General features: G+C 40.8%; 4 long non-coding RNA genes across 22 annotated transcripts; 2 read left to right on the forward strand and 2 right to left on the reverse strand.

The window, feature by feature from the left end:
- Nucleotides 1-203: 203 nt before the first annotated feature.
- On the reverse strand, nucleotides 204-2,583 carry LOC135114178 (uncharacterized). Of its 2 annotated transcripts, XR_010275407.1 has the most exons (5): nucleotides 2,446-2,583; nucleotides 1,636-1,824; nucleotides 1,396-1,557; nucleotides 1,045-1,249; nucleotides 204-648 (listed from the first exon to the last, which is right to left on the reverse strand). It is a non-coding gene; the product is annotated as an uncharacterized LOC135114178 (long non-coding RNA). The 2 variants fall into 2 exon arrangements; XR_010275406.1 differs by having other exon boundaries at nucleotides 204-1,249.
- On the forward strand, nucleotides 2,440-10,629 carry LOC135114171 (uncharacterized). Of its 9 annotated transcripts, none has more exons than XR_010275360.1 (8): nucleotides 2,460-2,828; nucleotides 5,327-5,406; nucleotides 6,447-6,570; nucleotides 7,149-7,390; nucleotides 8,680-8,785; nucleotides 9,028-9,202; nucleotides 9,556-9,715; nucleotides 10,274-10,629. It is a non-coding gene; the product is annotated as an uncharacterized LOC135114171 (long non-coding RNA). The 9 variants fall into 9 exon arrangements; XR_010275359.1 differs by having other exon boundaries at nucleotides 2,460-2,733; XR_010275358.1 differs by lacking the exon at nucleotides 5,327-5,406 and having other exon boundaries at nucleotides 2,440-2,733.
- A 760-nt stretch (nucleotides 10,630-11,389) lies between these two features.
- Nucleotides 11,390-13,811, reverse strand: LOC135114187 (uncharacterized). Of its 2 annotated transcripts, XR_010275425.1 has the most exons (5): nucleotides 13,674-13,811; nucleotides 12,822-13,010; nucleotides 12,582-12,743; nucleotides 12,231-12,435; nucleotides 11,390-11,834 (listed from the first exon to the last, which is right to left on the reverse strand). It is a non-coding gene; the product is annotated as an uncharacterized LOC135114187 (long non-coding RNA). The 2 variants fall into 2 exon arrangements; XR_010275424.1 differs by having other exon boundaries at nucleotides 11,390-12,435.
- LOC135114173 (uncharacterized) lies at nucleotides 13,668-21,897 on the forward strand. 9 transcript variants are annotated; one of them, XR_010275378.1, is made up of 8 exons: nucleotides 13,687-14,056; nucleotides 16,554-16,633; nucleotides 17,701-17,824; nucleotides 18,403-18,644; nucleotides 19,934-20,039; nucleotides 20,278-20,452; nucleotides 20,808-20,967; nucleotides 21,542-21,897. It is a non-coding gene; the product is annotated as an uncharacterized LOC135114173 (long non-coding RNA). The 9 variants fall into 9 exon arrangements; XR_010275377.1 differs by having other exon boundaries at nucleotides 13,688-13,961; XR_010275376.1 differs by lacking the exon at nucleotides 16,554-16,633 and having other exon boundaries at nucleotides 13,668-13,961.
- The last annotated feature ends 581 nt before the right edge of the window (nucleotides 21,898-22,478 follow it).

The raw sequence follows: 22,478 nt of genomic DNA on the forward strand, positions 1-22,478 counted from the left end.
TTGAGTATCTTGTGTGTAATTTTATGATGAAAGGTTTTTAATGCAGGGACAGTTGTTTATAGGCATTTTTACATTATTTTTAGTGTACAACCATCCAAAAGGCATTTAGCTCAGTGTTACTGCAACAACCACACAGTACTGAATGTAGGGTTTCCTGTTTCATTAGAGATTTCTCTGCAGTGGTGTTTTCAATACAAGGAGTGTTTTCTATAGTTATTTTCTTTATTTTGAGGGCTTGCTATAATATCCTGCACAACTCTAAAAATACATCAAATTAACCTCCCACCAAAGCACAATACAGACACTTCCATTGGCTGTAACATTACTGCTAATACTGCAACATTCTTCCTGAGGGGAACCACACACATTAACAATAATAACACATGTTACAAAAAACTACACCAAACATATTAAGCTCAACATTTTTGTATAATAATTTTTAGAAACATGAATGACCAAAAATGGTTCTAGGATAAAAGAGGAAAAAAATGACAGAACACTACAGCATAACAGTACAAATGGCAGGTGTGTCTCTTTTCTCTTATTCCTTATTTGCAAGGATTAAAGCTGTTACCTTAGAGATCACAAGAAGTGGGACGGTACAGTTTGCTAAGCTGCCGGTACACGTAGGATGGTGCAGTACCTCGACTGAAATAAAAGAGATTTAAATGGTCAGCAGCCATTATTTAAAGCTAAGTGCAAGATAAACAGGGTACAGTAAAATCCCTCTTATCCGGCATCAACGGGACCGCCGACTGATCTGATGGTACTGATCTGATAGTATCTAGCTCCACATGAGACAACAACAGGTTGAGGTTTGAGAAAGGACCATCCAACACTCAACACGAGGAATGTATATCCACCTACACGAAATAAACATGTGGAAAAGGAATGTATCAAAAACTGGAATCAAGAATTTCTGTGAGAATAAAATGGTATGTACTTTTGTGATACCTTCCCTGTTCAATTTGCAACAGTAAATATGTTTCAAATACTGCCCCACTGAAAGAGGTATCAGGATAATGACTAACAAATAAAACTTACTGAAACAGAATAAAACTTTGGTGGTGAGGCAAGAGAGGCTGCACCAACAAAGGTCTCAATGCCTCCGTTGGTCACCACCGTCTCGGTGCCAACGATGACCTTTGATGACCTTGTTGACACGTGACATGATGGGGAACACTGCAGAGTCTTGAATTAATGTTGTCTCAATTCCAGCAGTACATAAAGCTTTTGCCACTGGGTGACCCTGCACAAGTAAAAGATGTATTGAGAACATAAGAACATAATAAAATAAAGGAAGCTGCAAGAAGCCATCACCCCTACATGTGGCAGTCCCTGTGTTATGTATTGTGCACATCAGACACGATGACGTGAAAGAGACGCATAAAACACCTTGCATCATATTTAGGGGCACGTTCGGCAACAATAACGTGGAATTTCCTTTGTGTGGCTGCCTTGGTCAGGAAGGCCAAGACCAGTGGACACATTGCACACGTCACAATGACCTCATCATTGTGAATCTTGCTTACACCTTGGGCAGCTATCAATTCTTGGCTGAAATAAAAGGAATCAATATAATACTGGTAACAAACAATGTCAATGTCCCAAATGTCAGTGTAATCTTTACTCTACCTTTGTTCAACCTCAGCTTTCTGTTCACCAATGGCCTCAAGTACTCTGTCCTGCAGCTCTGGAATAACCTCCGTGCATTTTGGGAGATCTCCACATGCAGGGTGAGTCTACTAGCATGGACTGTGAGAGGCTTGGGTACTCCACACCTTGCTTCTCTCCACGTGGTGTGTTGTGTTCGTCAATTACTATCTGCGTGAAGAAGAAAAATAACTTAAATAAATAAATGAGATACACACACACACACACACACACACACGAGGGCAGACAGGCAAAATACGTAGAGAGAGAGAGAGAGAGAGAGAGGCTGTACTTAAGCAATTATATCTTTCCATACCACACACACACACACACACACACGCACACGAACGTTTCCCTAAGGGCTCTCCTTGACACACAGAGAAAGGCTGGTAATTCTCTGTTGATCATTACCTACAGTATGGAAGCCTCTGTTATACTTGGATATCTCTGTGAAGTATTGTTGTTTTTTAACGTCAAATGGTAAATACTTAATAATGATAAGCTGAGATATAACACAGTATTAAGCCAAGCCTTAAATTCACACAAGTTTTTCAATGATTTCACATTAAGCCACACAAGGGACGAGACATTGCAGCGTAAGCCCCGCCAGGACCAGTTTGAATTTAGCGCTTCAATCAGTAACGTCTAGATACTTTGACAATTACAGTTATAATGGCCTGAGATTTATTTTTACACGCTTATAATTCTTTATATTTAATTTTCTATTAGTTTAGTACAATATAAAAGAAGTTGGTGCTTGTTATTGAAAGCTAAAAGTGTTTGGGTGCGTACTGTGCGGAGCAGGCTGGGAGGGATGACACAGTACCAGACGCCAGACACGCCAGACGGAAAGGCATTGTGTTCAAAGGGTGCCATAAACTGCTGCTTTATTTAATGTGGGACGACACAGCACCGGACGTCAACAGCAAGGCACTCTGTTCCAAGGGTGCCATAAACTGCTGCGTTATTTAATGTATTTTCGCAGAACAAGACAGTGACAGGGGCGTGGCTTCCTGGATGTGCTGGTTCAAGCTTGGTGCCTGCCGGGAGGTGCCTACAGGGCCACCAAGGCTAATATTGGTAAGAAACTCGCCCACCACTTGTCCAGCCAGGTAATTTGCACAGTCTGATGTAATAGGCGGTACGTGTCACCCACAACAACACAGGGCTGTCAGGTCAGTGGTTAATCTTACTGTTTATTTATTGTTAAGCCTCGTATTTCATGTTTTTGCACCTCGTTAAGAATATATTGATGTGACTCAGCATTCCACGGTGCCACAAGCGCTCCAAGCCTCCACCACAAAACTCTTACTAATTAACCATGACAGGAATTATAAAGACGTCAAAAAAATACACTTAACTAATGTTATCAGCCGAGGTGGAGGCAGCCTTCCCCATTTGTCCGCCAATATCTGCTTCATTTCTCACTTATTGTAAGCCTAACACGTCACTAAGTGGAGCCACATAACTAGGCTTTCATATCCGCTAGCTAGATATATCTGCCATTGCCTCATTTAGTTACGATGGAAGAATAACAGGCAAAATAGCGGCCGTTCTCTCCACTGACAAGGGCCGCCATGATGCCTGGCTACCTCTGCCAACCTGCTTCAACCTGTGGGTTCCAATATTTTTTTATTTTTTTCTTAACTTCTTTATTCTGCTGGTATAGCATGTTTTTTATGGTTTATAAAAATAATTATTTGCTTTAGAAGTATTTTCGTGGCTTGTGTTGAGTTGTGTTCAATTTTGTGTTGCTTGCCGAAAATGCGGGGTGTTTTTTTTAGCAGTATTTTGACAAACTTGATTTTTTATTTCACGTTCTAACTACGTCTTTTGTATTTTTAAAAATTGCTTATGATTTTTAAAATGTTTTTTGGTTCCTGTTGAGAGAAATAAGTGGACTTTAAAAATGTTTTATGGTCCTGTTAAAAGTTGTTATTACAACACTTTTTGTGTTATTGTCTCTCTATTTGAGCTTGTAACTAACTTTTCATTGCTTGAAAAAATTGTTTGTATGTTTTAAAGTGTTTTATCTTGTTGTTGAGTCAAAATAGGTGGACTTTTCAGTGGTTTTTAATCGTATTTAGGTTCAACACTTGGTTTTTACACAATTTCGGTTTTATTTGTTTACTTCTTGTTCCAGGTCACTTTTGATGGTGTAAGATGATAGTTCAGATTTTTTAAAATTTTTTACGTTCCTAAAAATTCAAATGTTGTGGACTTTTCAATGATTTAAATTGTGCCGAATATTTCAACACTTTTTCCATATTTAATTTGGATATTTTTTAAATACTACTCAGGCTAGAGCTGTTTTAATATTGTGGATATTTGTTTAAGTATTTATCAAGTCAGAATATATAAGGCATTCCAGCCTAGCTCCATTTTTTCGAGGGGTCAATTTCGAAATGAAATCCGTTACGGTACGTAAAATTGCCGTGACGTCACGGCCGCCATCATGGACCAGGGACCTTGATCGGCTCCGCTGTCTCCTCGGTAATATTTATCGTATTTTGCAGTGTTTTCCTGGTGTTTCCATGTCTTTCTAGACTCAGACGTGTAGATAAGACTAGAATGAGTAAGAAAATAAGAGAAATAGAGGAGGAAGATGAAGGGAGAAGGAATAGAGGAGGTGGTAAAACAGAAAAATGCTAAGAAAACAATATTTAGCTTAATTTTCCCTGCTGCCCTGTCTGTCTTGGTAGTATTTGTCTTCCCTGACAGTGCTTCCAGTGTATTTGGTGTGTTTAAGAGGTGTTGGAGTGTGTCTGGAGGTGTTTAGGGAGTGTTGCAGTGTGTCTGGAGGTGTTGAAAGGGTGTTGAAGTGTGTGTTTTAGGGATTTGGTGATGTTTGAGTCAATATTTAGCGTTCCTGGTGTGTTTTGGGGTGTCTTAGGCTTGTTTAGGAGTGCTTTAAGTGTGTTTTGGACTGTTTTCAATGTTTTGTGATGTTTCAAGTGTATTTTAGGATGTTATGGACGAGTTTAGGTGTGTTTTGTGTGGATACCGGGGAATTTTGGGTGCGTTTGTGGGTATTTTATGTCAGTCTGGGTGTTTTGGGGTGTTTTAAGTGTGTTTTGGGCCGTTTTCAGTGTTTTGCGATGTTTTAAGTGTGTTTTGGGATGTTGTGGATGAGTTTGAGTGTTTTTTGGGTAGGTACGGTGTGTTTTGGATGCGTTTTAAGTCCATTTGGGTGAGTTTTGGAGTATTTTAAGTGTGTTTGGGGATATTTTGGTGCACTTTCGATGTGTTTAGGGTGTTTTTTGTGCGTTTAAGAGTGTTTAAGGTGTTTTAAGGTGTTTTAGTGTGGTTGGAGTTGCTTTTGAGGTGTTTTGGCTATGTTATAGGCATGTTGCAGATAAGTACTGGGTCTTTGAGGGTAGAAGTGGTGTGCTGGAGGTAAAATAAAAGGTTCTGGAGTGTTTAAGGGGGGACTGTGATAGTAGAAGCGTGTCAGGGGTGTTATAGCGTGTGTTGTGATGTATGAAGCTTCTAGATGCACGTGTGTGGGATGTCTGGGTCTGTACGAGGTGTTGTGGTGTTGGAGTCCTAGCAGGGGAAGGTACTGGAGGTTGTAGTGATGGGTAGAGGGTAAAAACAGAGGTACACTTTAGGTTAGGTAAGGTTAAGTGTTCATTGGTGTTGATTCAGTAATACGATCTTTTTTTCTTTTAAGATACAAATGTAGAGGGACGAAATAGGGAAGCAGGAAGACCACCACCACCATCACCACCAGCAGTGTGGAAGAAAGTTTAGGCAAGCGAAGAAAGTTGGAAAATTAATAATTAAACGCTTGCTGTCTTTTATTATCTTGAGTATAAAATGGTTATATGACAATCTCTCTCTCTCTCTCTCTCTCTCTCTCTCTCTCTCTCTCTCTCTCTCTCTCTCTCTCTCTCTCTCTCTCTCTCTCTCTCTCAGCTTTGTATTAGTTACCCGTTGACAGAAGTGACAGCCGCGTTTTCTCTTGTCAGATGTAAACAAAGCGGTAATTTCCTTCTAGCTGGTGATAAAACTCTTTCTCGCTCTTCCTCACTCTCCCACGTCACGGAAGCAGTGTGTGTGTGTGTGTGTGTGTGTGTGTGAAGAAGAAAATGTTATATTATATCTACGTGTTTAAAAGTTTCCTTCATTTAAGTCCAAAGAGGCTGGCTGGCTGATGCTAAGGAAGGAAGAAAGGGGTGGTGTTTAGGGGTCTGGGATGGAAAGCGAGTGATGTGTTTTGTAGCCTTCAGATAAAAAATATTAACAAAGTTTACACAGTGGGAAAATTTTGGTGGTGAGAGAGAAAATGACTAAAATATTACCTCAAATTTAACCTAACGTGGTGGAGCTTCACACTCCTCAGCTGACCCTAATCAAACCAAGCCTAACCCAAAGAAGCCTACCCTAACTTGTGTCTGGTGCTTCCTCCTCCCAAAGACTGGCTATCTCGTGTCTTAATCCCAAGCTGGCCTAACCAAACTTTACCTAACCTAACCTAAGCAATTCTAACCTAGCCAAACCTTACCTAAGCAAGCCTAACCTAGCCAAGCCTTACCTAACCTAACCTAACCTAGCCAAACCTTACCTAAGCAAGCCTAACCTAGCCAAGCCTTACCTAACCTAACCTAACCTAACCTAGCCAAACCTTACCTAAGCAAGCCTAACCTAGCCAAGCCTTACCTAACCTAACCTAACCTAACCTAACCTAAAGAAACCTATCCAAACCTAACATAACCTAGCCTAACCAAACCTAACCTAACCTACATCCTCTTCCCACGGCCCCACTTAACCAAACCTAATGTAACTTTCAGAGCAACGGCAACCCTCTGATCCGGCAAGCAAGTTGGCGGCAGCGATGGCGGTGGCGGCGGCAGTGGTGGTGAGGTGGACGGCAGGGACAGAGGGGCAGTACAGGCTGCGGACATCAAGGAGAAGGTGAGCAGGGTGTTGTGTTGGTGTGTGTTGGTGTGTGTTGCTAAGCTGAGATGCAATATTTGTCACTCAACACTCGTGCAACACTGCCTCCATGCACAAGTGTGTCGGGAAAATGATTTAAAGTCGTAAAAATGTTCTTGTTTTACTTTATTTATTTATTTATTTATTTTGTTTTATTTTTTGTATATATAGGAGGGACACTGGTCAAAGGGAACTAAGTACAATAAGAAAAAAATACTGAGAAAAAATAAAAGATAAAAAAGACCTCACTTAACCTAACCTAACCTAACATAAGCTAACTTAACGTAACATAACTTAGCCTAACCTCTTTTAACCTAACATAACTTAACCTAACTTAACTTAACCTAACCTAACCTAACTTAACCTAACCTCTTTTAACCTAACCTATTTTAACCTAACCTAACCTAACTTAACTTAACGTAACCTCACTTAACCTCACTTAACCTAACCTAACGTAACTTAACCTAACCTAACCTCACTTAACCTAACCTCACTTAACCTAACATAACCTAACCTCACTTAACCTAACGTAACCTAACCTAACCTAACACCCACAGAGGAACGCACGGACAAGCAAGGTGTTATTCGGCAGTCTGATCCTGGACCTGCTAGGCTTGAAGGTGGTGCTGCCCGTGTCTTCTGCTCTCCTCGACTGTTACTCCAAGCACAACACCAGCGGCTTGTATTCCTCTCAGCTCTCCTGTGTGACTTATTCGCGGCCTCGGCTGTCTACGCACGCACTCTCACTGTGGCTAACATAATATTCTTTGCTGTCTTCTTCCAGGAATCGCTGCCTGAGGTGTGTGTGTGTGTGTGTGTTTGTGTGTGTGTGTGTGTGTGTGTGTGTGTGTGTGTGTGTGTCTCATTTATTTTTTTTATTATGTATATTTTTTTTGTTTTTGTATAATTTTTGCTTATTTTTTTTTTCCTTTCATTTTTTCTTTCTTTGCTTATTTTGTAATTTGTTTGTATTTCCTTGTGTCTCTGAATGTTGTTAAAGAGAGGTGCATTGTGAGTAAAGCATCATTTTCTCTTTCCTTTCCTCATTTCTTTACTTTTTCCTCTTATTCCTTCCTTTCTGTCATCATTACAAACCCTTTCTATTCATTACAAACCCTTTCTCTCATTTTCCTTACCATAAACCATCAAAACATCTTAACAATCTCATTTAAATCACTTTTCTTTTCATTATCATCTGTTTGTTTACATTCTCTTGCTTTCTTTCACTTATTAATTCATTACACTCCTGTTTGTGTGTTTAGGAATGTTTTGAGATATTTTGGGGTGTTTTGGAGGTGTTTTGGGGTGTTTTTTCAAGTGTTTTGAGGTAAATTGTCTGTTTTTGGGTATATTTGTCTGTTTTTGTCTGTTTTTTGGGTATTATTGGGGTTTTGGAGGTGTTTTGGGGGTGTTTTTGCATGTGTTTTGAGGTAAATTGTCTTTTTTGGGTATTTTTTGGGTTTTGGAGATGTTTTGGGGGTGATTTTGCAAGTGTTTTGAGGTAAATTGTCTTTTTTGGGTATTATTGGGGTTTTGGAGGTGTTTTTTCAAGTGTTTTGAGGTAAATTGTCTTTTTTTGGGTATTATTGGGGTTTTGGAGGTGTTTTGGGGGTGTTTTTTTCAAGTGTTTTGAGGTAAATTGTCTGTTTTTGGATGTTTAATGGTGTTTTTGGAGTGTTTTGCAAGTTTTTGAGGTAAATAGTGTGTTTTGGGGTGTTTAATGGTGTTTTGAGAGTGTTTTGCAAGTGTTTTGAGGTAAATAGTGTGTTTTGGGGTGTTTAATTTTGTTTTGGGAGTGTTTTGCAAGTGTTTTGAGGTAAATAGTTTGTTTTGGGGTGTTTAATGGTGTCTTGGTGGTGTTTCAGGGTTATATAGGGGTGTTTGGGGGTGATCTAGGGTAAGTAGTGTTATCAAGGCTGTAGTGGAAGTTACTGTGGGTTTTCAAAGGGTGTTTCCATGGTGATTCACTTGTATTTTATCCCTTGTACAGTAAAACTCCCTTTCCCTGAGTTGGCAACACTGTTTGTTTACGTTCGCTGTTGTCTCGTCGTGTGTGAGTCAGATTTGTGTCTTGTTCTTCCACTGCAGGGCAGAAGGAGGAGGGACATCGGTGCCAGTTTGACCGAGGCTTGGGAGGTGATCAATCCTAGGGCTCTGTTCTCCGTCAGCTGTGTCAAGGGCCTGGGCAGAGAAGGTGTGTGTGTGTGTGTTTGTATGTTCAGTATTGTGTGTTTGTTCGTGTTTGTAGTATTGTGTGTGTGTGTGTGTGTGTGTGTGTGTGTGTGTGTGTGTGTGTGTGTGTACTAGCAAATATTCCCTTATGTTTACTCCTGAAACACAAACACACACACACACACACACACACACACACACACACACACACACACACACACACACACACACACACACCCTGAGTCTGTCCAGAATATCCACCAGGCACCGAGAGGCTCTGGAGAAGTTTGGAAGGGGACTACTGCATCATCCGCGTCTCAGAAACATGCTGCCGCCCGATGCGCCTCGCCCGGTCCGTGCCACCAGACACCACAACAGAATAACGCCCCTGAAGGCGCCGCGCACGGACCGGTACAGACTCAGTGCGATTCCCACCATGGTGCGAGCCATCAATCAATATTATTTCCCTCCTAGATTAGACTTACCTTTAGGATTAATGTTAAGTTTTTCCCCATCCCCTATGTACATTTTCAGTTTGTCAACTGCCTAAATAATAAACCGTTTATTATTATTATTATTATTATTATTATTACCACCTCCTGTTCCTCCTCCTCCTCCTCTCCCTTCATTCATACACACACACACACACACACACACACACACTACCTCCCGTTCCTCCTCCTCCTCCTCTCCCTTCATTCATAAACATCTGTCTTTCTCTCTCTCTGTAGAACGCATGAAATTAATACAATTTAGCCGAGTTTACTTCCTCTACCTGTTCCTGTATTCCAGCCTGGAGTTAACGCTGATCTTCGCGACCCACCACAAGCATAGTTACGACTCGTTGGCGCAGGACCGCAAGTTTTCCTTCCTGGGCCTGGTCATGGCAGTTACACAGAGAGGGTTTATGCGAAGTGTTAAGACTGGAACTGAAAAAGCAACTGCCAATTAGGTATGGTGTGTTCTGGGGTTTGTGTGTGTGTGTGTGTGTGTGTGTGTGTGTTGGAGAGGGTTTGTGTGTGTGTGTGGCCGGGAAAGGGTTGCCTGTGTGTGTGTTTTCAAGGGTGTTTTCATGGTTCGAGTTTAACAGGGTGTAGTGGAAGTTACTGAGGTTTTCAAGGGTGTTTTTCATGGTTCTTGTTTAACAGGGTGTAGTGGAAGTTACTGGGGTTTTCAAGGGTGTTTTCATGGTTTTTGTTTAACAGGGTGTAGTGGAAGTTACTAGGATTTTCAAGGGTGTTTTCATGGTTCTAGTCTAACAGGCTGTAGTGCAAGTTACTGGGGTTTTCAAGGATGTTTTCATGGTTCTAGTTTAATGGGCTGTAGTGGAAGTTACTGAGTTTTACAAAGTATATTTTCAAATCTATATTTTTACTGTGTAGAATTACAATATAAAACAACAGGATTTATCAGTAACAGTTTAAGTAACAATTAGTTTAAGATCATATTATTTTCTTTTCCTTGCATTTAATCATTGTATGCCTGTATCTAATTCATGTTGGTTTCACAGGCACACACCTACATTGTGATGCAGCTCCTTGGAGGTGGAGAGCTGGCTGCCTCAGAGGATCAGGAAACACGAGAGGTTCACAGAGGCTCGCCTCGGGCTTCGGTCGTCGTGAGGAACCTGGTGTCAGCAGTTCACTACGTGCACAGGAAAAGCATCAGTGTTCACGGAGACCTAAAGCCAGACAGGGGTGAAAAGGGTTGGTGTTGAGGATAGACAGAAAAGAAAAGAAAGGAAAGGTAAAAAAAGGAAGTTTTTTTGCATTGATTTTCCATCTGCTTATTTTAAAGAATTTATTGCATGGAATATTATTGATCTCCATCATTTGTATGGCCTTTATAATAAAAAGTATGAATTTATTCCATTCAGATATTATCCTTCTCCGAGGCCATTCTAATCTAAACATCTTTTCACGGAATCTCTTGTTCAAGGATTCTTCTGAAGATTCAGTTATTAAGATTGTGGATTTTGGGTTTGCACATTTGATGCCTGACAAGGAAAAGGATGGCAGCACGAAGACACCGTGCTTCACTGTTCACTATGCAGCGCCAGAAGTGTTGCTGCAAGCTGTGCAGAAGGGAGCAAATGGTACCACTTGAACATTCATGCACTGGTTGAGTATCTTGTGTGTAATTTTATGATGAAAGGTTTTTAATGCAGGGACAGTTGTTTATAGGCATTTTTACATTATTTTTAGTGTCTAAACATCTTTTCACGGAATCTCTTGTTCAAGGATTCTTCTGAAGATTCAGTTATTAAGATTGTGGATTTTGGGTTTGCACATTTGATGCCTGACAAGGAAAAGGATGGCAGCACGAAGACACCGTGCTTCACTGTTCACTATGCAGCGCCAGAAGTGTTGCTGCAAGCTGTGCAGAAGGGAGCAAATGGTACCGCTTGAACATTCATGCACTGGTTGAGTATCTTGTGTGTAATTTTATGATGAAAGGTTTTTAATGCAGGGACAGTTGTTTATAGGCATTTTTACATTATTTTTAGTGTACAACCATCCAAAAGGCATTTAGCTCAGTGTTACTGCAACAACCACACAGTACTGAATGTAGGGTTTCCTGTTTCATTAGAGATTTCTCTGCAGTGGTGTTTTCAATACAAGGAGTGTTTTCTATAGTTATTTTCTTTATTTTGAGGGCTTGCTATAATATCCTGCACAACTCTAAAAATACATCAAATTAACCTCCCACCAAAGCACAATACAGACACTTCCATTGGCTGTAACATTACTGCTAATACTGCAACATTCTTCCTGAGGGGAACCACACACATTAACAATAATAACACATGTTACAAAAAACTACACCAAACATATTAAGCTCAACATTTTTGTATAATAATTTTTAGAAACATGAATGACCAAAAATGGTTCTAGGATAAAAGAGGAAAAAAATGACAGAACACTACAGCATAACAGTACAAATGGCAGGTGTGTCTCTTTTCTCTTATTCCTTATTTGCAAGGATTAAAGCTGTTACCTTAGAGATCACAAGAAGTGGGACGGTACAGTTTGCTAAGCTGCCGGTACACGTAGGATGGTGCAGTACCTCGACTGAAATAAAAGAGATTTAAATGGTCAGCAGCCATTATTTAAAGCTAAGTGCAAGATAAACAGGGTACAGTAAAATCCCTCTTATCCGGCATCAACGGGACCGCCGACTGATCTGATGGTACTGATCTGATAGTATCTAGCTCCACATGAGACAACAACAGGTTGAGGTTTGAGAAAGGACCATCCAACACTCAACACGAGGAATGTATATCCACCTACACGAAATAAACATGTGGAAAAGGAATGTATCAAAAACTGGAATCAAGAATTTCTGTGAGAATAAAATGGTATGTACTTTTGTGATACCTTCCCTGTTCAATTTGCAACAGTAAATATGTTTCAAATACTGCCCCACTGAAAGAGGTATCAGGATAATGACTAACAAATAAAACTTACTGAAACAGAATAAAACTTTGGTGGTGAGGCAAGAGAGGCTGCACCAACAAAGGTCTCAATGCCTCCGTTGGTCACCACCGTCTCGGTGCCAACGATGACCTTTGATGACCTTGTTGACACGTGACATGATGGGGAACACTGCAGAGTCTTGAATTAATGTTGTCTCAATTCCAGCAGTACATAAAGCTTTTGCCACTGGGTGACCCTGCACAAGTAAAAGATGTATTGAGAACATAAGAACATAATAAAATAAAGGAAGCTGCAAGAAGCCATCACCCCTACATGTGGCAGTCCCTGTGTTATGTATTGTGCACATCAGACACGATGACGTGAAAGAGACGCATAAAACACCTTGCATCATATTTAGGGGCACGTTCGGCAACAATAACGTGGAATTTCCTTTGTGTGGCTGCCTTGGTCAGGAAGGCCAAGACCAGTGGACACATTGCACACGTCACAATGACCTCATCATTGTGAATCTTGCTTACACCTTGGGCAGCTATCAATTCTTGGCTGAAATAAAAGGAATCAATATAATACTGGTAACAAACAATGTCAATGTCCCAAATGTCAGTGTAATCTTTACTCTACCTTTGTTCAACCTCAGCTTTCTGTTCACCAATGGCCTCAAGTACTCTGTCCTGCAGCTCTGGAATAACCTCCGTGCATTTTGGGAGATCTCCACATGCAGGGTGAGTCTACTAGCATGGACTGTGAGAGGCTTGGGTACTCCACACCTTGCTTCTCTCCACGTGGTGTGTTGTGTTCGTCAATTACTATCTGCGTGAAGAAGAAAAATAACTTAAATAAATAAATGAGATACACACACACACACACACACACACACACACACACACACACACACACACACGAGGGCAGACAGGCAAAATACGTAGAGAGAGAGAGAGAGAGAGAGAGAGAGAGAGAGAGAGAGAGGCTGTACTTAAGCAATTATATCTTTCCATACCACACACACACACACACACACACGCACACGAACGTTTCCCTAAGGGCTCTCCTTGACACACAGAGAAAGGCTGGTAATTCTCTGTTGATCATTAGCTACAGTATGGAAGCCTCTGTTATACTTGGATATCTCTGTGAAGTATTGTTGTTTTTTAACGTCAAATGGTAAATACTTAATAATGATAAGCTGAGATATAACACAGTATTAAGCCAAGCCTTCAATTCACACAAGTTTTTCAATGATTTCACATTACGCCACACAAGGGACGAGACATTGCAGCGTAAGCCCCGCCAGGACCAGTTTGAATTTAGCGCTTCAATCAGTAACGTCTAGATACTTTGACAATTACAGTTATAATGGCCTGAGATTTATTTTTACACGCTTATAATTCTTTATATTTAATTTTCTATTAGTTTAGTACAATATAAAAGAAGTTGGTGCTTGTTATTGAAAGCTAAAAGTGTTTGGGTGCGTACTGTGCGGAGCAGGCTGGGAGGGATGACACAGTACCAGACGCCAGACACGCCAGACGGAAAGGCATTGTGTTCAAAGGGTGCCATAAACTGCTGCTTTATTTAATGTGGGACGACACAGCACCGGACGTCAACAGCAAGGCACTCTGTTCCAAGGGTGCCATAAACTGCTGCGTTATTTAATGTATTTTCGCAGAACAAGACAGTGACAGGGGCGTGGCTTCCTGGATGTGCTGGTTCAAGCTTGGTGCCTGCCGGGAGGTGCCTACAGGGCCACCAAGGCTAATATTGGTAAGAAACTCGCCCACCACTTGTCCAGCCAGGTAATTTGCACAGTCTGATGTAATAGGCGGTACGTGTCACCCACAACAACACAGGGCTGTCAGGTCAGTGGTTAATCTTACTGTTTATTTATTGTTAAGCCTCGTATTTCATGTTTTTGCACCTCGTTAAGAATATATTGATGTGACTCAGCATTCCACGGTGCCACAAGCGCTCCAAGCCTCCACCACAAAACTCTTACTAATTAACCATGACAGGAATTATAAAGACGTCAAAAAAATACACTTAACTAATGTTATCAGCCGAGGTGGAGGCAGCCTTCCCCATTTGTCCGCCAATATCTGCTTCATTTCTCACTTATTGTAAGCCTAACACGTCACTAAGTGGAGCCACATAACTAGGCTTTCATATCCGCTAGCTAGATATATCTGCCATTGCCTCATTTAGTTACGATGGAAGAATAACAGGCAAAATAGCGGCCGTTCTCTCCACTGACAAGGGCCGCCATGATGCCTGGCTACCTCTGCCAACCTGCTTCAACCTGTGGGTTCCAATATTTTTTTATTTTTTTCTTAACTTCTTTATTCTGCTGGTATAGCATGTTTTTTATGGTTTATAAAAATAATTATTTGCTTTAGAAGTATTTTCGTGGCTTGTGTTGAGTTGTGTTCAATTTTGTGTTGCTTGCCGAAAATGCGGGGTGTTTTTTTAGCAGTATTTTGACAAACTTGATTTTTTATTTCACGTTCTAACTACGTCTTTTGTATTTCTAAAAATTGCTTATGATTTTTAAAATGTTTTTTGGTTCCTGTTGAGAGAAATAAGTGGACTTTAAAAATGTTTTATGGTCCTGTTAAAAGTTGTTATTACAACACTTTTTGTGTTATTGTCTCTCTATTTGAGCTTGTAACTAACTTTTCATTGCTTGAAAAAATTGTTTGTATGTTTTAAAGTGTTTTATCTTGTTGTTGAGTCAAAATAGGTGGACTTTTCAGTGGTTTTTAATCGTATTTAGGTTCAACACTTGGTTTTTACACAATTTCGGTTTTATTTGTTTACTTCTTGTTCCAGGTCACTTTTGATGGTGTAAGATGATAGTTCAGATTTTTTAAAATTTTTTACGTTCCTAAAAATTCAAATGTTGTGGACTTTTCAATGATTTAAATTGTGCCGAATATTTCAACACTTTTTCCATATTTAATTTGGATATTTTTTAAATACTACTCAGGCTAGAGCTGTTTTAATATTGTGGATATTTGTTTAAGTATTTATCAAGTCAGAATATATAAGGCATTCCAGCCTAGCTCCATTTTTTCGAGGGGTCAATTTCGAAATGAAATCCGTTACGGTACGTAAAATTGCCGTGACGTCACGGCCGCCATCATGGACCAGGGACCTTGATCGGCTCCGCTGTCTCCTCGGTAATATTTATCGTATTTTGCAGTGTTTTCCTGGTGTTTCCATGTCTTTCTAGACTCAGACGTGTAGATAAGACTAGAATGAGTAAGAAAATAAGAGAAATAGAGGAGGAAGATGAAGGGAGAAGGAATAGAGGAGGTGGTAAAACAGAAAAATGCTAAGAAAACAATATTTAGCTTAATTTTCCCTGCTGCCCTGTCTGTCTTGGTAGTATTTGTCTTCCCTGACAGTGCTTCCAGTGTATTTGGTGTGTTTAAGAGGTGTTGGAGTGTGTCTGGAGGTGTTTAGGGAGTGTTGCAGTGTGTCTGGAGGTGTTGAAAGGGTGTTGAAGTGTGTGTTTTAGGGATTTGGTGATGTTTGAGTCAATATTTAGCGTTCCTGGTGTGTTTTGGGGTGTCTTAGGCTTGTTTAGGAGTGCTTTAAGTGTGTTTTGGACTGTTTTCAATGTTTTGTGATGTTTCAAGTGTATTTTAGGATGTTATGGACGAGTTTAGGTGTGTTTTGTGTGGATACCGGGGAATTTTGGGTGCGTTTGTGGGTATTTTATGTCAGTCTGGGTGTTTTGGGGTGTTTTAAGTGTGTTTTGGGCCGTTTTCAGTGTTTTGCGATGTTTTAAGTGTGTTTTGGGATGTTGTGGATGAGTTTGAGTGTTTTTTGGGTAGGTACGGTGTGTTTTGGATGCGTTTTAAGTCCATTTGGGTGAGTTTTGGAGTATTTTAAGTGTGTTTGGGGATATTTTGGTGCACTTTCGATGTGTTTAGGGTGTTTTTTGTGCGTTTAAGAGTGTTTAAGGTGTTTTAAGGTGTTTTAGTGTGGTTGGAGTTGCTTTTGAGGTGTTTTGGCTATGTTATAGGCATGTTGCAGATAAGTACTGGGTCTTTGAGGGTAGAAGTGGTGTGCTGGAGGTAAAATAAAAGGTTCTGGAGTGTTTAAGGGGGGACTGTGATAGTAGAAGCGTGTCAGGGGTGTTATAGCGTGTGTTGTGATGTATGAAGCTTCTAGATGCACGTGTGTGGGATGTCTGGGTCTGTACGAGGTGTTGTGGTGTTGGAGTCCTAGCAGGGGAAGGTACTGGAGGTTGTAGTGATGGGTAGAGGGTAAAAACAGAGGTACACTTTAGGTTAGGTAAGGTTAAGTGTTCATTGGTGTTGATTCAGTAATACGATCTTTTTTTCTTTTAAGATACAAATGTAGAGGGACGAAATAGGGAAGCAGGAAGACCACCACCACCATCACCACCAGCAGTGTGGAAGAAAGTTTAGGCAAGCGAAGAAAGTTGGAAAATTAATAATTAAACGCTTGCTGTCTTTTATTATCTTGAGTATAAAATGGTTATATGACAATCTCTCTCTCTCTCTCTCTCTCTCTCTCTCTCTCTCTCTCTCTCTCTCTCTCTCTCTCTCTCTCTCTCTCTCTCTCTCTCTCTCTCTCTCTCTCAGCTTTGTATTAGTTACCCGTTGACAGAAGTGACAGCCGCGTTTTCTCTTGTCAGATGTAAACAAAGCGGTAATTTCCTTCTAGCTGGTGATAAAACTCTTTCTCGCTCTTCCTCACTCTCCCACGTCACGGAAGCAGTGTGTGTGTGTGTGTGTGTGTGTGTGTGAAGAAGAAAATGTTATATTATATCTACGTGTTTAAAAGTTTCCTTCATTTAAGTCCAAAGAGGCTGGCTGGCTGATGCTAAGGAAGGAAGAAAGGGGTGGTGTTTAGGGGTCTGGGATGGAAAGCGAGTGATGTGTTTTGTAGCCTTCAGATAAAAAATATTAACAAAGTTTACACAGTGGGAAAATTTTGGTGGTGAGAGAGAAAATGACTAAAATATTACCTCAAATTTAACCTAACGTGGTGGAGCTTCACACTCCTCAGCTGACCCTAATCAAACCAAGCCTAACCCAAAGAAGCCTACCCTAACTTGTGTCTGGTGCTTCCTCCTCCCAAAGACTGGCTATCTCGTGTCTTAATCCCAAGCTGGCCTAACCAAACTTTACCTAACCTAACCTAAGCAATTCTAACCTAGCCAAACCTTACCTAAGCAAGCCTAACCTAGCCAAGCCTTACCTAACCTAACCTAACCTAGCCAAACCTTACCTAAGCAAGCCTAACCTAGCCAAGCCTTACCTAACCTAACCTAACCTAACCTAACCTAACCTAGCCAAACCTTACCTAAGCAAGCCTAACCTAGCCAAGCCTTACCTAACCTAACCTAACCTAACCTAACCTAACCTAAAGAAACCTATCCAAACCTAACATAACCTAGCCTAACCAAACCTAACCTAACCTACATCCTCTTCCCACGGCCCCACTTAACCAAACCTAATGTAACTTTCAGAGCAACGGCAACCCTCTGATCCGGCAAGCAAGTTGGCGGCAGCGATGGCGGTGGCGGCGGCAGTGGTGGTGAGGTGGACGGCAGGGACAGAGGGGCAGTACAGGCTGCGGACATCAAGGAGAAGGTGAGCAGGGTGTTGTGTTGGTGTGTGTTGGTGTGTGTTGCTAAGCTGAGATGCAATATTTGTCACTCAACACTCGTGCAACACTGCCTCCATGCACAAGTGTGTCGGGAAAATGATTTAAAGTCGTAAAAATGTTCTTGTTTTACTTTATTTATTTATTTATTTATTTTGTTTTATTTTTTGTATATATAGGAGGGACACTGGTCAAAGGGAACTAAGTACAATAAGAAAAAAATACTGAGAAAAAATAAAAGATAAAAAAGACCTCACTTAACCTAACCTAACCTAACATAAGCTAACTTAACGTAACATAACTTAGCCTAACCTCTTTTAACCTAACATAACTTAACCTAACTTAACTTAACCTAACCTAACCTAACTTAACCTAACCTCTTTTAACCTAACCTATTTTAACCTAACCTAACCTAACTTAACTTAACGTAACCTCACTTAACCTCACTTAACCTAACCTAACGTAACTTAACCTAACCTAACCTCACTTAACCTAACCTCACTTAACCTAACATAACCTAACCTCACTTAACCTAACGTAACCTAACCTAACCTAACACCCACAGAGGAACGCACGGACAAGCAAGGTGTTATTCGGCAGTCTGATCCTGGACCTGCTAGGCTTGAAGGTGGTGCTGCCCGTGTCTTCTGCTCTCCTCGACTGTTACTCCAAGCACAACACCAGCGGCTTGTATTCCTCTCAGCTCTCCTGTGTGACTTATTCGCGGCCTCGGCTGTCTACGCACGCACTCTCACTGTGGCTAACATAATATTCTTTGCTGTCTTCTTCCAGGAATCGCTGCCTGAGGTGTGTGTGTGTGTGTGTGTTTGTGTGTGTGTGTGTGTGTGTGTGTGTGTGTGTGTGTGTGTGTGTGTGTGTGTGTGTGTGTCTCATTTATTTTTTTTATTATGTATATTTTTTTTGTTTTTGTATAATTTTTGCTTATTTTTTTTTTCCTTTCATTTTTTCTTTCTTTGCTTATTTTGTAATTTGTTTGTATTTCCTTGTGTCTCTGAATGTTGTTAAAGAGAGGTGCATTGTGAGTAAAGCATCATTTTCTCTTTCCTTTCCTCATTTCTTTACTTTTTCCTCTTATTCCTTCCTTTCTGTCATCATTACAAACCCTTTCTCTCATTTTCCTTACCATAAACCATCAAAACATCTTAACAATCTCATTTAAATCACTTTTCTTTTCATTATCATCTGTTTGTTTACATTCTCTTGCTTTCTTTCACTTATTAATTCATTACACTCCTGTTTGTGTGTTTAGGAATGTTTTGAGATATTTTGGGGTGTTTTGGAGGTGTTTTGGGGTGTTTTTTCAAGTGTTTTGAGGTAAATTGTCTGTTTTTGGGTATATTTGTCTGTTTTTGTCTGTTTTTTGGGTATTATTGGGGTTTTGGAGGTGTTTTGGGGGTGTTTTTGCATGTGTTTTGAGGTAAATTGTCTTTTTTGGGTATTTTTTGGGTTTTGGAGATGTTTTGGGGGTGATTTTGCAAGTGTTTTGAGGTAAATTGTCTTTTTTGGGTATTATTGGGGTTTTGGAGGTGTTTTTTCAAGTGTTTTGAGGTAAATTGTCTTTTTTTGGGTATTATTGGGGTTTTGGAGGTGTTTTGGGGGTGTTTTTTTCAAGTGTTTTGAGGTAAATTGTCTGTTTTTGGATGTTTAATGGTGTTTTTGGAGTGTTTTGCAAGTTTTTGAGGTAAATAGTGTGTTTTGGGGTGTTTAATGGTGTTTTGAGAGTGTTTTGCAAGTGTTTTGAGGTAAATAGTGTGTTTTGGGGTGTTTAATTTTGTTTTGGGAGTGTTTTGCAAGTGTTTTGAGGTAAATAGTTTGTTTTGGGGTGTTTAATGGTGTCTTGGTGGTGTTTCAGGGTTATATAGGGGTGTTTGGGGGTGATCTAGGGTAAGTAGTGTTATCAAGGCTGTAGTGGAAGTTACTGTGGGTTTTCAAAGGGTGTTTCCATGGTGATTCACTTGTATTTTATCCCTTGTACAGTAAAACTCCCTTTCCCTGAGTTGGCAACACTGTTTGTTTACGTTCGCTGTTGTCTCGTCGTGTGTGAGTCAGATTTGTGTCTTGTTCTTCCACTGCAGGGCAGAAGGAGGAGGGACATCGGTGCCAGTTTGACCGAGGCTTGGGAGGTGATCAATCCTAGGGCTCTGTTCTCCGTCAGCTGTGTCAAGGGCCTGGGCAGAGAAGGTGTGTGTGTGTGTGTTTGTATGTTCAGTATTGTGTGTTTGTTCGTGTTTGTAGTATTGTGTGTGTGTGTGTGTGTGTGTGTGTGTGTACTAGCAAATATTCCCTTATGTTTACTCCTGAAACACAAACACACACACACACACACACACACACACACACACACACACACACACACACACACACACACACACACACACACACACACACACACCCTGAGTCTGTCCAGAATATCCACCAGGCACCGAGAGGCTCTGGAGAAGTTTGGAAGGGGACTACTGCATCATCCGCGTCTCAGAAACATGCTGCCGCCCGATGCGCCTCGCCCGGTCCGTGCCACCAGACACCACAACAGAATAACGCCCCTGAAGGCGCCGCGCACGGACCGGTACAGACTCAGTGCGATTCCCACCATGGTGCGAGCCATCAATCAATATTATTTCCCTCCTAGATTAGACTTACCTTTAGGATTAATGTTAAGTTTTTCCCCATCCCCTATGTACATTTTCAGTTTGTCAACTGCCTAAATAATAAACCGTTTATTATTATTATTATTATTATTATTATTACCACCTCCTGTTCCTCCTCCTCCTCCTCTCCCTTCATTCATACACACACACACACACACACACACACACACACTACCTCCCGTTCCTCCTCCTCCTCCTCTCCCTTCATTCATAAACATCTGTCTTTCTCTCTCTCTGTAGAACGCATGAAATTAATACAATTTAGCCGAGTTTACTTCCTCTACCTGTTCCTGTATTCCAGCCTGGAGTTAACGCTGATCTTCGCGACCCACCACAAGCATAGTTACGACTCGTTGGCGCAGGACCGCAAGTTTTCCTTCCTGGGCCTGGTCATGGCAGTTACACAGAGAGGGTTTATGCGAAGTGTTAAGACTGGAACTGAAAAAGCAACTGCCAATTAGGTATGGTGTGTTCTGGGGTTTGTGTGTGTGTGTGTGTGTGTGTGTGTGTGTGTGTGTGTGTGTGTGTTGGAGAGGGTTTGTGTGTGTGTGTGGCCGGGAAAGGGTTGCCTGTGTGTGTGTTTTCAAGGGTGTTTTCATGGTTCGAGTTTAACAGGGTGTAGTGGAAGTTACTGAGGTTTTCAAGGGTGTTTTTCATGGTTCTTGTTTAACAGGGTGTAGTGGAAGTTACTGGGGTTTTCAAGGGTGTTTTCATGGTTTTTGTTTAACAGGGTGTAGTGGAAGTTACTAGGATTTTCAAGGGTGTTTTCATGGTTCTAGTCTAACAGGCTGTAGTGCAAGTTACTGGGGTTTTCAAGGATGTTTTCATGGTTCTAGTTTAATGGGCTGTAGTGGAAGTTACTGAGTTTTACAAAGTATATTTTCAAATCTATATTTTTACTGTGTAGAATTACAATATAAAACAACAGGATTTATCAGTAACAGTTTAAGTAACAATTAGTTTAAGATCATATTATTTTCTTTTCCTTGCATTTAATCATTGTATGCCTGTATCTAATTCATGTTGGTTTCACAGGCACACACCTACATTGTGATGCAGCTCCTTGGAGGTGGAGAGCTGGCTGCCTCAGAGGATCAGGAAACACGAGAGGTTCACAGAGGCTCGCCTCGGGCTTCGGTCGTCGTGAGGAACCTGGTGTCAGCAGTTCACTACGTGCACAGGAAAAGCATCAGTGTTCACGGAGACCTAAAGCCAGACAGGGGTGAAAAGGGTTGGTGTTGAGGATAGACAGAAAAGAAAAGAAAGGAAAGGTAAAAAAAGGAAGTTTTTTTGCATTGATTTTCCATCTGCTTATTTTAAAGAATTTATTGCATGGAATATTATTGATCTCCATCATTTGTATGGCCTTTATAATAAAAAGTATGAATTTATTCCATTCAGATATTATCCTTCTCCGAGGCCATTCTAATCTAAACATCTTTTCACGGAATCTCTTGTTCAAGGATTCTTCTGAAGATTCAGTTATTAAGATTGTGGATTTTGGGTTTGCACATTTGATGCCTGACAAGGAAAAGGATGGCAGCACGAAGACACCGTGCTTCACTGTTCACTATGCAGCGCCAGAAGTGTTGCTGCAAGCTGTGCAGAAGGGAGCAAATGGTACCACTTGAACATTCATGCACTGGTTGAGTATCTTGTGTGTAATTTTATGATGAAAGGTTTTTAATGCAGGGACAGTTGTTTATAGGCATTTTTACATTATTTTTAGTGTCTAAACATCTTTTCACGGAATCTCTTGTTCAAGGATTCTTCTGAAGATTCAGTTATTAAGATTGTGGATTTTGGGTTTGCACATTTGATGCCTGACAAGGAAAAGGATGGCAGCACGAAGACACCGTGCTTCACTGTTCACTATGCAGCGCCAGAAGTGTTGCTGCAAGCTGTGCAGAAGGGAGCAAATGGTACCGCTTGAACATTCATGCACTGGTTGAGTATCTTGTGTGTAATTTTA

This window comes from Scylla paramamosain, chromosome 27, assembly GCF_035594125.1.
Source record: "Scylla paramamosain isolate STU-SP2022 chromosome 27, ASM3559412v1, whole genome shotgun sequence".
NCBI lineage: Eukaryota > Metazoa > Arthropoda > Malacostraca > Decapoda > Portunidae > Scylla > Scylla paramamosain.